This window comes from Hakea prostrata, chromosome 5 (genome assembly GCF_041222555.1).
Source record: "Hakea prostrata isolate BN-2017 chromosome 5, UWA_Hpros_2, whole genome shotgun sequence".
Lineage (NCBI taxonomy): Eukaryota > Viridiplantae > Streptophyta > Magnoliopsida > Proteales > Proteaceae > Hakea > Hakea prostrata.
In genome coordinates, this window is record NC_142604.1 from 3,673,567 (window position 1) to 3,685,159 (window position 11,593).

Sequence of the window (11,593 nt, forward strand, 5' to 3'; positions counted from 1 at the left end):
TGATTTCGTCTTCTACCCTGATTTCAATAGAAGAAGATCTGAAGAAGAAGAAGCTCTGAATAAGGTATACATAGATTTGTCTTCCACCTTGATCTCTACTCTACGTTTGTCCTCTCTCTCTCTCCTCTCTGTTCTTCCATCGTCCTCATATGTTTCTGCTTTATGTTAGGGTTTTGATAATTTTTTTGGAGATTAGAATCCTATCTGAAGCTCGCTGTATCTTTTTTCTAGTTTCATCCAAAAAATCCCTCAACTAGGTGTTATTTTTCCCTTTCTCGTTTTGCCATAGCAAATCAGTTTTTTCTGACTAAAATGCTGGTTATAGTAGGTGCATTCTTAAATGTATTTACTGTTTTCTCTGGACTTCTGTTTGATGTGTATCAGTGAAGCATTTGATTGTTAGAAGATGATATTTTGAACAATTTATTTTTCCTCTTATTTTATCTTTCTTAATTTTTTTAATTATTAACTGATGGCTGAAAGTTAAGGTGTTTTGTGTAAAAACTGCATCTTTTTCAGTGTTTTCTTCAGATTATGTGGTTTAATCCAAATCGCATTAATCTGTTTTGCAATTTGGTGGGGAGGTTTGGGTGAGATCGGTTGAGTTTCTTGAGACAGGGGAGAGTGTTGTATTTCCTTACCTTAGAATGGCAGGAGATTGCCTGCAAATTCTACGTTCTTTCAAATCTTGGGTTTTCAGAGCCATGCTTGCTTCTCACCCTCATGTTTTCTCTTTGTGCCTCCATGCAGAGGAAGGATTCAAGAACTTTAAGCTAGCAATGGAATGGAAAGACAGCCAATTATGTTCTTCTATATTGTCTTCTAGTGTTTGTCCTTCAGCTCATTGTGGTATTGATTGGGGTTGGGTTCAACAGTGGAAACTTTATTCAGAAGATGCCCCAATCATTTTTAACAACTGTTGTGCACCACGATGATGTTGCCCTTTGCACATACCCTTTACTGAATATTGTTGTTCTTGGGCTTTTTTCCATTCTAGTATCTATTTGTTGTGTCTTGGAAGGCAAATGGCTTATCAGTTAATCAACAAGGGGCTACACAAGAGAGTTTATTGGTTGATCTTCTCTGTTTCAGGTATTTCTGAGGGTTCTTTTGCTTGGTTTATCTGTTCTATCTCAGGTAGAGCATGTTTTGTTTGAAGCTCGTCTTTCTGGCGTTTCTTGTTGTTTTATCTTGTGCTGGCTTGGGTGTCACCATGCTTGCCTACTACCCAGTTGCAAATTCTTTAGCCTTGAGGGTCATGAGGGATTTTGAAGCGGAAGGAAGGTCAGATTACAACAATGAAACTGATCTTATTGCTAGCCAGAGCCTTCTTGAAACTATTTCAGGTAGTGTTATTGGTAGAAACTCAGAATTCCATTAGTTTGGCCTAGCAAAGTGTGTACGTACCTGTAAACATTAACATCATAAACAAGAAAAACATAAGAGAAACTTAAATAGACTAGAATATCTACCTCTGTAGACTATGAAATAACTAAACTAAAATTTAAAGGTATAATATGAACTCACAAGTGAAAAAGAGTTGTTAGATTGGAAAGTTTAGGTAGAATTCTCCCAAAACTGAATTGTTGTTCAAGTGGCTACAAAGAGATTACAAATATTACAAATGACCAGATTAACCACATTGAAAGTACTTAGAAGTCCTTTCAAACAAGAGATGACCATTGGTTCCCTCCCACTTCTGCCATAGCATTCCCCAGCCCTTTCCTTCTTACCTAAATCAACCCCAACCTAGTCACAATTCACCCTAGCATCTTCCCTTCCCGATTCTGCAACTCCAGCCCCTCTCCCTCATCAATCATAGGTCATCCCCTTCCTCCTCTGGTTTCTGTGCAAGCAGCTGCACCTCTCCTTAACTAAGCCCACCTCACCAGCCCTTCTTGAACCCTTGTCTCCTTCCCTAGAGTTGCACCTAGCCATAGAATAGAAACCCCAAGTCAATTGCCCATTCCACCTTGTTTTCCCTAATCTGAAATTTTCTGCAAGTCTTTTTCAACCTTGAGATTCTTTAGTGAAACATTTGTGTTCTGTTGATGGGTTTGTGCAACTCTTTGGGTATGAAAGAAACTATGCTTTTGTGGATTTGTGGTGAAACATTTGTGTTCTGTTGATGGGCTTGTTGCAACTCTTTGGTATTAAAAAGATTGTATGTTATTGTGAATTTGTTAATAAGAAATTTGTGTTCTGTTGTTGGGTTTGGTGCAGGAGGACACATTAACCTGGCTGTAACCTTTGGTTTGTTCTTGGCAAGGAAATTGTCTCAGACTATGGCTCTGTTCTACATGGTGATGCAATGTCTTGGGGCGATCTGTGGTGCTGGTGTTGTCAAGGGTTTCCAGAAATCTGAGTACCAGATGTTTGGTGGTGGAGCCAACGTAGTGAACCATGGATACAGGAAGGGAGATGGTTTGGGTGCTGAGATTGTGGGTACCTTTGTTCTAGTTTACACGCTTTTTCTCTCGCAACCGATGCCAAGAGAAGTGCCCGTGACTCTCATGTTCCTCGTAAGTAGAAACCCAGAAACTAATGATTTTATTTTGTTCTTGAAGACATAATTGTTCATCACAAACTAGCTTCCTGGTTCTGATTGTCTGCTGGTTCTGCTGTTTTGGTTGTGCAGATTTTGGCTCCATTGCCAATAGGGTTCGCAGTGTTGTTGGTGCACTTGGCAACTATTCCAATCACAGGAACTGGAATCAACCCAGCAAGGAGTCTTGGAGCAGCCATCATCTACAACAGAGACCATGCCTGGGATGACCACCGGATCTTCTGGGTGGGTCCTTTCATTGGAGCTGCAGTTGCTGCTGTTTATCACCAGATCATCATCAGGGCTATCCCTTTCAAATCCAGGGGCTAAAGCAGCTGGTTAATTAAAGGAGAGAGAGAGAATCATAATTTAATCTAGGTCGTTTCTTATTGTGAAAAATATTCCCTTTTTCTTTTGTTGCTTTCTCCATCTTTCATAACTATCATGTTCATCTCTTCTTTGCTTTCTTTCTTTGTTTCATGAGTGTTGTAAATTATTATTAATATTATTATCTGTGGATGGTGAAGGGTATCAGTCGGAGTGTGGGGATTGGTGCTTGCTTTTCTGGTTTTGGTATATGGATCAGCTTTGGAATGGCTAACTCTGTTTCTTTAATTCTCCTTTCCAACTCAGTCATTAATTTGACTTGTTTCTCTTTATGTATAAATTTTAAAACAAAAGGAACCTGTGGGCTCTATATCAAAAGGGTGGAGTGTAATGGAGGAGTCAGTTATAATTAGGGGAAGGTGCTGTAGTGGAGGAGTTGATGCTGGGTGTAATAGTGATGGTGTTATAGTGGGTGGTGGGTCGCTATGAATATGAGTGATTGTTTTTCTGTAGCTGTGAATAAAGGAAATTTTGTTACCTGCAAGGCTCTTGGGGCATAACTAGTACTCTACTAGGGTTGCAAGTAGTAGGGTTGTAAGTTTTGAGATTTTTGTCCGCTCCGGTTATGACTCCCTTCAGTTTTTACTAGGTAGAGATTGCTGTTTGGATTCAAGGAAGAGATTGGTGATGAACCTTCCAAGAAAGTATAGTAGCAGGAGTTTACCTTCGATTGATTAAACAATATTATATTTCTTCAGTCCCACATACAGTAACAAGTGATAACAAACACAGGCATGAACCAGTTAACAAGCTTTTGAACAGAGCCAAGAAACATCTGACCTGTAAACACACATGAATAAGAACACATAAAAACTCTACTTATTCTGTTAATTAAAACCACCAAACGATGGATGCAACATGAAACCCCTAATAGCTAATTGTTTTTTATCTTGTTCAGTCGGCTGATGGCTTACCAATAAAATGCATGATAGAATGAGCCAACGCCAATTGAGATCCTGATGGTGTTGATGGGAAATGTGACTGCCAATGGCCATGCCATATCAGCAAATTGTTGCAAGAAAGTTCAAACTCATTAAGAAAACCAAGTGCTACATAGCATCAGCTCTCTCGACTTTGGTTAAGTCCTAGAGAAAGGATGCGAAGAGGGTTGGCCTTAGAGAGACAAGGCTATGATAAAGAAATAAAGTAAAAGAGAAAAGAGAAGTACCATGGGGTGATAAAAATGGTCATGAGTTAGTGATAACAACCACCATCAGAAGTTGTGCTTGAATCAAATCCATGATCATCTAGCCCTAAAAAAATAGATTACCCCACATTACTCTCACTATAAAGGGACAAAAGCTTAAGTTACTCCCAATTTGTTCCCAACCCTATCACTTACTCTTAAAAATCTTCCCTGTCCACTTTGTTGATATGCATGAACTTCTCAAAACCATTGGTTTCCCAATAATCAGACTAGCCTTATAAGAAGACCAAAATAGATGGATTAACCAACATTTCAGCTTAGGCTCTTACTGGTCTTGTAACTCAAACCACCATGTCATTCCTTACAAAAGTCAAGTTTCCAAGATTGGCCATACACCTAAAAATCACAAAACAAATTAGTCATCATCGTCAAATGTAACGATCAAGTTTATTAACTCTCTGCAGCTCGATATTTTCTGCAAAAAGGCAACATATGTTCTACTTGAGGTCTCATTTAATTCTTGTGAAACACAGCTGTCACAACTATCATCTTATTGAAGTGTTTTGAAATATGTGTCGAACCAGTTATGTTAAAAACCAAGAGTGAGTCTGGAAAAGATTACATATTATTGAACTAAACTCTGAATTTCTTAACCTGGGAAAAAGAAAAAGAAGAAGAAAAAAATCCTCTTAAGAAAATTACATACTGACTTGGATCAGTTGCCATAGTATTCTAGATTTCATTTGGAATTCCTTCACTTAAATTTAACATGCAAAGATATAAAATCAGAATAAAGGAACCAAAACCCTTGCAGCCATGCCAGGTGAGGTCTTGGCTTAGCCGAAATACTTTCTGTTAGGATACCATGTGAAGGTAGTTTAAGAATAACCCATGTGGGAAGGGAAGGGAGTTCGTTGGGTCTCTGGGGGCTTGGGCCTATATAACAAGAGAGAAATCTACAGAATTGACAAATCAATTTAAATGCAAACAAAGTCAGATTTAGTTGAGGCAGAGGATAAATTTGTGATGACAAAGCCAGTTGGAACTTTGAGCACCCACCATCAATCAAGAGTCTTATCCGATCAATTTCAGTTAGGTCATGGCAGCGAACATCATTTAGATACCACAATTCCTTTGACATTACACGATCTGGTACTTTTTCCAAGGATATACACCCCCTAACATTTGTCCATCTCAATAAGGATACAAGGCCAAGCACCTCAATTTAGCAACTAACCAACGGAAGGATTAACCTTTTGGGCTACAGAATTTGGAGGCGTAAAAGACCAATTTCACCCCATGTTCACCAGCCTTGTTGAATAACCATGAACATAGTAAGTAGTAATATAGCAGCCCATGCTTTGGGGGAAAAAAGGTATATCATTTCACTTGCCACTATGCTTTGAAATTTAAAAGTTTATATCCACATACACACTTATTGACTGGAGAGTAATGAAATCTAATTGAAGCCCTTTTCCTAACAACTTCGTAGCTTTTGAGAACTGGAAAATAATTGGTATGCCAAATCATATTTCTTATGTTTTTAAAAGGTATGATCTTTCCTCTTCTTCTTTGTTCTTCCCATTTTTTAATTTTAACATTTCCCTCTAATTCTTCAACTTTTTTCTGATTCTGTTATCTCTTCATATATGAATTTGTAATGGAAACTGAAATTCTTCTTGCTAATCTGCATTCTATGAACATTAGAATAATTCCATATTTAAATCTTATATCTCATCTTTCCCCACAGGGATATATCTCTAGTTCTCAGAGTATTATTCTATTCTGGTCCAACAATGGTTCCATCAATTCAACTTTGATCTCAGACAATTAGCATCGCCAAGAAACAAAGCAAAGCTTATAAGCTTAAAGAAACTCAAACATACAGGAAAAAATTGGAAGAATAAGCATAGAGAAGAGTGTAAGAACAACATAAGAAATAAAAGGGAAGGAAGAGGAAACAATAACTCATAGTAGAAGGATAAGACTAAAATAAAGGTCAGCTGCTCAAGAAAACACACAGAAATGGCAGAACAGTCTAATATACAGATAAGATGCTAGACGATGGAGTAAGGCAGCAACCTGTAAACAATCCCAAAATGCACCAGTCAATATACATCAATTTCAAGCCAAAGCAAAACTGCAAAAAGGAAATGACTCTTACCCAAAACAGATAATCTGCTCTAACAAGTTCAACCGCATTTTCGTTTGGCATACTTATGTGGGAATATAAACAAATACCATGCTTTTCCAAGAATTGGCACAGCCTCTCTAGTGATATTTTTGAGCCCTCTGAAAAATAAAAAAATCTGACAAAAAAAGGAAAAAGAAAAGGTCAAATCCCCATTATTATTGGACCAAGAGCGGCAGACACAAGAATTTACAGCATACTTTGGTAGAAGTCTAATAAGTACGGTACAGCAAAATGCCAAGAATAAGATGAGAATTATAAGCTCTCTAAATATGAAAAACTAAAAATTGCATTAACTCAAAGAGGAAGCCCAACACAGTTTGAGATCTATAACAAGAAGAAATTTTGAATTTTAAAATTACAACCCTCAGTGAGTCTAAATAACTTACAGCCAAGTCAGCGAAGTTGCAGTTGCAATTGTTTCAAAACTCATAATGGCAAAAGACAAATCGACAACATCAATACAGTCTCAAACAATACATTTGTTTGAGAAAGGGAGGACTCACAATATTGGTCTCTACCGAATCTATATCCACTTTTATTGGTCTGTACTGAATCTATATCCACTTTTATCCGTTTGATTTGATTCAGTCCTTGTGCAGAAAATCAAAGCCAACAAATGTACCAAACCACATAATTCACCATTAAAAACATAAAGTCATCTTAATACACACACAATAGTTGTTAGCAATAGTTGAAGACAAAACAAAGCATCCATTGGAGTTATGTTTAGCATATTACTTAGAATAAGATGTATACTGACTCACATGCACACAGAGACATCCCCACACTAATTATAGCCTAATTATAGATGATACGAGTGAAAACAAAGGCTTGGAGCAGCTGTTCAGGATTGCATACTGGAGTGGCAGCCGAAACCTTTCTTCTGCCCCCTTTTCTTTGACATTTTCTATGTCATGCTCTTTGTAAGAAGATGATAGGTGTCATTTCATATTGTTGTTAACCATCAAGATATGGCCCCACCAGCTAATTCAACCAAATAAAACTGAAACTGAACTGACCATCAGCCAAAGAGCCAGATCTTAGGTTTAACCTGATTGACATTCGGGTTGAGGGCCGGATGGGAAAAAGGAAACTGCTTTATAACACACGCCCAAGATTTCATAACGATCAACCCTATAGCAACCGAGACCTCCATTTCTCCTATTACTTGGTAATCACAGATGAGTTCCTCAAAGCAAATGTTACCACCAGTTTTAGTATTCCATGGTGAAGGTTGCAAATATTCTAACATCCAAGATAAACCTAAACCTAACATCCATTTCTCTATTTTTCTTATATAAAATTTAATAATTTGTACTAAAGCCAAAGAGTATTGATATAAACCTGAGACAATCAAACATAAAAATAGTTTACCAAAGAGCTTCCTTTAGACGCTCAGTCTTACAACCAGGACAGTTCTCATAGGAGACCTTCAATAAGGGTTTCGTAAGACCCCCCTTGAACCATTAAAACCCACAAAGAGAAGTACAAGAACACGCCCTAAACCTAACATCCATTTCTCTGTTTTTATTATATAAAATTCAATTTTAACTAAAAACTGATACACTAGATCCATCAAACCGCAATAAGTGTAGTCAAATTCTTGACAACAATTAAAAGAAAAAAAGAAACACGAACTGAGCGCTGAACTCTAGGGCTCTAAAATCTATGGAAATATCATTTCTACTCAGCTAAGTATCACTACCGATGAGATTTAAAATTTTAAATACAAGAACTGACAGAGGGGAAATCACACTCACAATTTGCAACTCGATCGCAGACGAAACGAAACCAAATTTAGGTTGTGAAGCCGAAATGGAAGAAGAAGAAACCAGGATTCCTTGCACTGATATTCCAATAACTTGAAATCACCAATAAGAAACGGGTCGAATCTACGCCCAACGTTTTTCTGAGCTTTTTATTTTTCTTTTGAAATTTTGGTAGAAAGAGATGGGTCGAATCTCGTTGGCGCCCAGCCTTTTTGTTTTGGCATTTTCAAAATCGTTTGAAAAATGTGTTGGTTCGTTCGGTCCACTTTTTCAAACCGGTTTGGTCACTTAACCTAGCGATTCATTCACTAAACAATTCGTAAATCCATCAACGGCTATTATATCTTCAAAATAATCCAATGGCTGGCTGAATTATGTGCAGACTGAAGCAAACGCAGCAGTCGGAATGAAATTCAAATGCACTTGAAATGAAAGTTGAAACTAACGTTAAATGAAAGGCTACTTAAATTCACGCATAGAGAGAAGCTTCGGTTAGGGTTAGGGTTTTAAGTTGGGTATGAGTTAAAAACCTCAACAGCTTTGTCAATAGCGGCGGTCGGAGGAGAGAGCGAGAGGGAGGAAGAACGGTGTTTGGATTGCTGCGTGCTAAATTTCTTCATTTTTTTCTGATGAACTGGTTCAACAGTGATTAGGCCCGACTCTGAAATCAGCGCCATCATCTTTCTTCTAGCTTCACCCTTCTTCCAGCTTCAAGCTTCAGCAGTTCGCTATTCATTTCGAGACTTCGAGTTCAAGCTTCTCAGTTTGAGTTCAAGCTTCTTTGTGGGTGGATTGTGTTTTTTCTATTTTGGGGTTCTGATTTTCTATTTTAGGGTTCTGAGATAGGATAATGGCATTTCAGCAAGGAAAAAAGGTTATTTTATTATTTCCAGTGGAGGGCCTCCATTTTTCTTCTCCCGCAACCTTTGTTTGTTAATTTTTCCATGAGAATCCATTGATTTTCATTAATGATTTATAAGTTTATGCTGATTCTGCAACTCCATCACTGCAACCTCTTCACTCTGTGTTGTCCTTTTGGCAGTACCATGGAGATGCCAAGGCTTTATCAATACTCATACTCAACGCAGACATCATCAACGCTGGTGATTTGCAGATCTCCATGCTTTGCTTTCTATGATACCCAAGCACAGTTGGCTGACCCTATCCCCTCCCATTTTAATTTTAGCAATGACCTGTTCCATCCAAATTTCTTTGCAGAGTTCCTGATACTACCCTTCTCTACTAAATACCTGCACCAAAGAGTTGATGGAGGCCTTCAGGCTGGCGCTGATGCGAGCATGATCGGTGAATTTGGTGTCGGTTTTTACTCGGCTTACCTAGTTGCGGAGAAAGTGATTGTGACCACCAAGCACAATGACGAGCAGTACATATGGGAGTCTCAGGCAGGCGGTTCGTTCACCGTTACCAGGGATTCTGGAGAACGTCTTGGTCGTGGAACCAAAATTAGTCTCCACCTGAAGGAAAATCAGATTTGTAGGCCTCTGTTTTGTGAATTCCCTTTATGGATTTGCGTTGCGTTGCATCTGTCTGTAGTGTTGTAATAAGTTTTGTCTGATTTGGCAGATGGAATAGTTGGAAGAAAGAAGGATTAAGGATGTTGTGAAGAAGCATTCTGAATTCATCAGCTATCCTATCTATCTCTGGACCGAGAAGACCACCGAGAAGGAGGTCAGTGATGATGGTGGAGGCTACGTTGATTACTGCTCTTTCACTTGTTGGGTATGAATTTAAATTTAACCCTTCTAGCTAGTGTGTTCGATGTTACTTGTTTGTTATCTCTTTCACTTGTTGAGTATGAATTTCTGGTCTTTGATGCTATTTTTAGATTTCAGTGGAGAAAGAGACGCAAGATTTCATCAGTAAGTTTAGAAAGCAGCGTGACGATGTTGGAGGCAACGGTTACCTACTGATTACTTAACTCAACTTTTCCACTCTTTCACTTTCCAGGTACGAATTCCTTTGAATAATTTTCGTTCTTCTTGTTTCTGGTATTGGATGTATGAAATTAAGTTATTAACGGTGGATGACAACATTGAAGATGGGTTGAGGGTTTTTGGGGTTCCGGCGGCGTTGAAGGTGGTCTTTGGGCGTTGGTTTTGTGGTGTTCCGGCTACCGGCAGCGGTTTTTTGTGTTACGGGAACCGGCGTTGGTTTTTTGTGTTCCGGCGACCGGCGTTGGTTTTTTGGTGTTCCGGCGACCGGTGGTGGTGTTGGGGTTCCGGCGGTCGGCGGTGGTGTTGGGACCGCCATAAGTGTTGGGGCTGCCGGCGGTGATGTAGGGCCGCCGCCGGGGTATTGTGGCTTAGGGTATGAGGTGGCGTAGGGTATGAGGTGGCGTAGGGTATGAGGTGGCATAGGGTATGAGGTGGCTTAGGGTATGAGGTGGCGTAGGGTATGAGGTGGCGTAGGGTATGAGGTGGCGTAGGGTATGAGGTGGCGTAGGGTATGAGGTGGATTTAGGGTATGAGGTGGCGTAGGGTATGAGGTGGGTTAGGGAAATTTTTTTCTTGTATTTATTTATTTATTTTCAAAATATACGATTTTTCTTGACATAATTCTATCTGTTTTTGCAGTCTACTCAAAATGGAAACCAGCTGAACTTAACATGTCAACCCAATGGAAGGACCAAGAGTTACACATTGTCAAATGCATCGAGTCTCAGATGAAGACGTTGTATTTGCAATTATGTAGTTGATGTTAAGAATATATGTGCGGTTTATGCCTTTTTTCTACCATCGTATGTGGTTTATTGTGTAAATCTTGGGACTTGGAGTAATACTATCTGCATTTTCTTCAAATTGATCTCTCAAGTAAAACTAGTTCACTGTGTTCAATTGTCTTTCCATGCCCACCGTGACATCTCCATTAGGTATACTCGGATAACCTTATAGTAAATCTTGAACCTCCTTCGCTTGCAAAAAACATCTTCAACCATTTTGGAAGTATTAATAGTGGAACTTATAGAGTTAGTTTGAACAACTATTGGTAGTGATTAAAAAAAAAAAGTTGAGTTTCACCCCAAAAAAAAAAAAAATATGGAGGAGAAGAAGAAGAAGAGTGAATCTGGATTTGGGAATTTGAAATTTTAGGAGGTGGGTTCGGCTCATAATTAGGTTGGGTCGGTTATAATTCATTTGAACCGGATTGGGTTAAGCTACAAATCGATAGTTGCTCATGGGATGTGAAGTGGAATGTATTTGCACGTGGATTTGGCCCGGAAGAGAGAAAGTTAAATGTAAATTCATTCAAATTTAAGTTCATTGGGAGACGTTTCATTTCACTTTAATTTGGAGACGTTGAAGTTATGTTTCACGGGGGAAAACACATTAGGATTTCGTATACACTAATTAGAAGTCTTGCCGCCGATTCGTCCCCATCTTTTTCAGATCTTTTCATTTTCTATTATTCTTCTTGTTTAAGGGTATCCTCATCCGAAAATTTTCTTAGTAGAAAATATCCCTATCCGTTCGATAAATCATTCAGATAATAGAGAATCGGATCGAATAATGTCCGATTAGGATTTATCCGAT

The 11,593-nt window shown here is 38.7% G+C and overlaps 1 long non-coding RNA gene across 1 annotated transcript; it reads right to left on the reverse strand.

Annotated features, from left to right (window-relative positions):
* Positions 1-2,606: 2,606 nt before the first annotated feature.
* Positions 2,607-6,382, reverse strand: LOC149014450 (uncharacterized). The gene is made up of 5 exons (XR_016173503.1): positions 6,244-6,382; positions 4,275-4,475; positions 4,101-4,185; positions 3,847-3,913; positions 2,607-3,712 (listed from the first exon to the last, which is right to left on the reverse strand). It is a non-coding gene; the product is annotated as an uncharacterized LOC149014450 (long non-coding RNA).
* Positions 6,383-11,593: the final 5,211 nt, after the last annotated feature.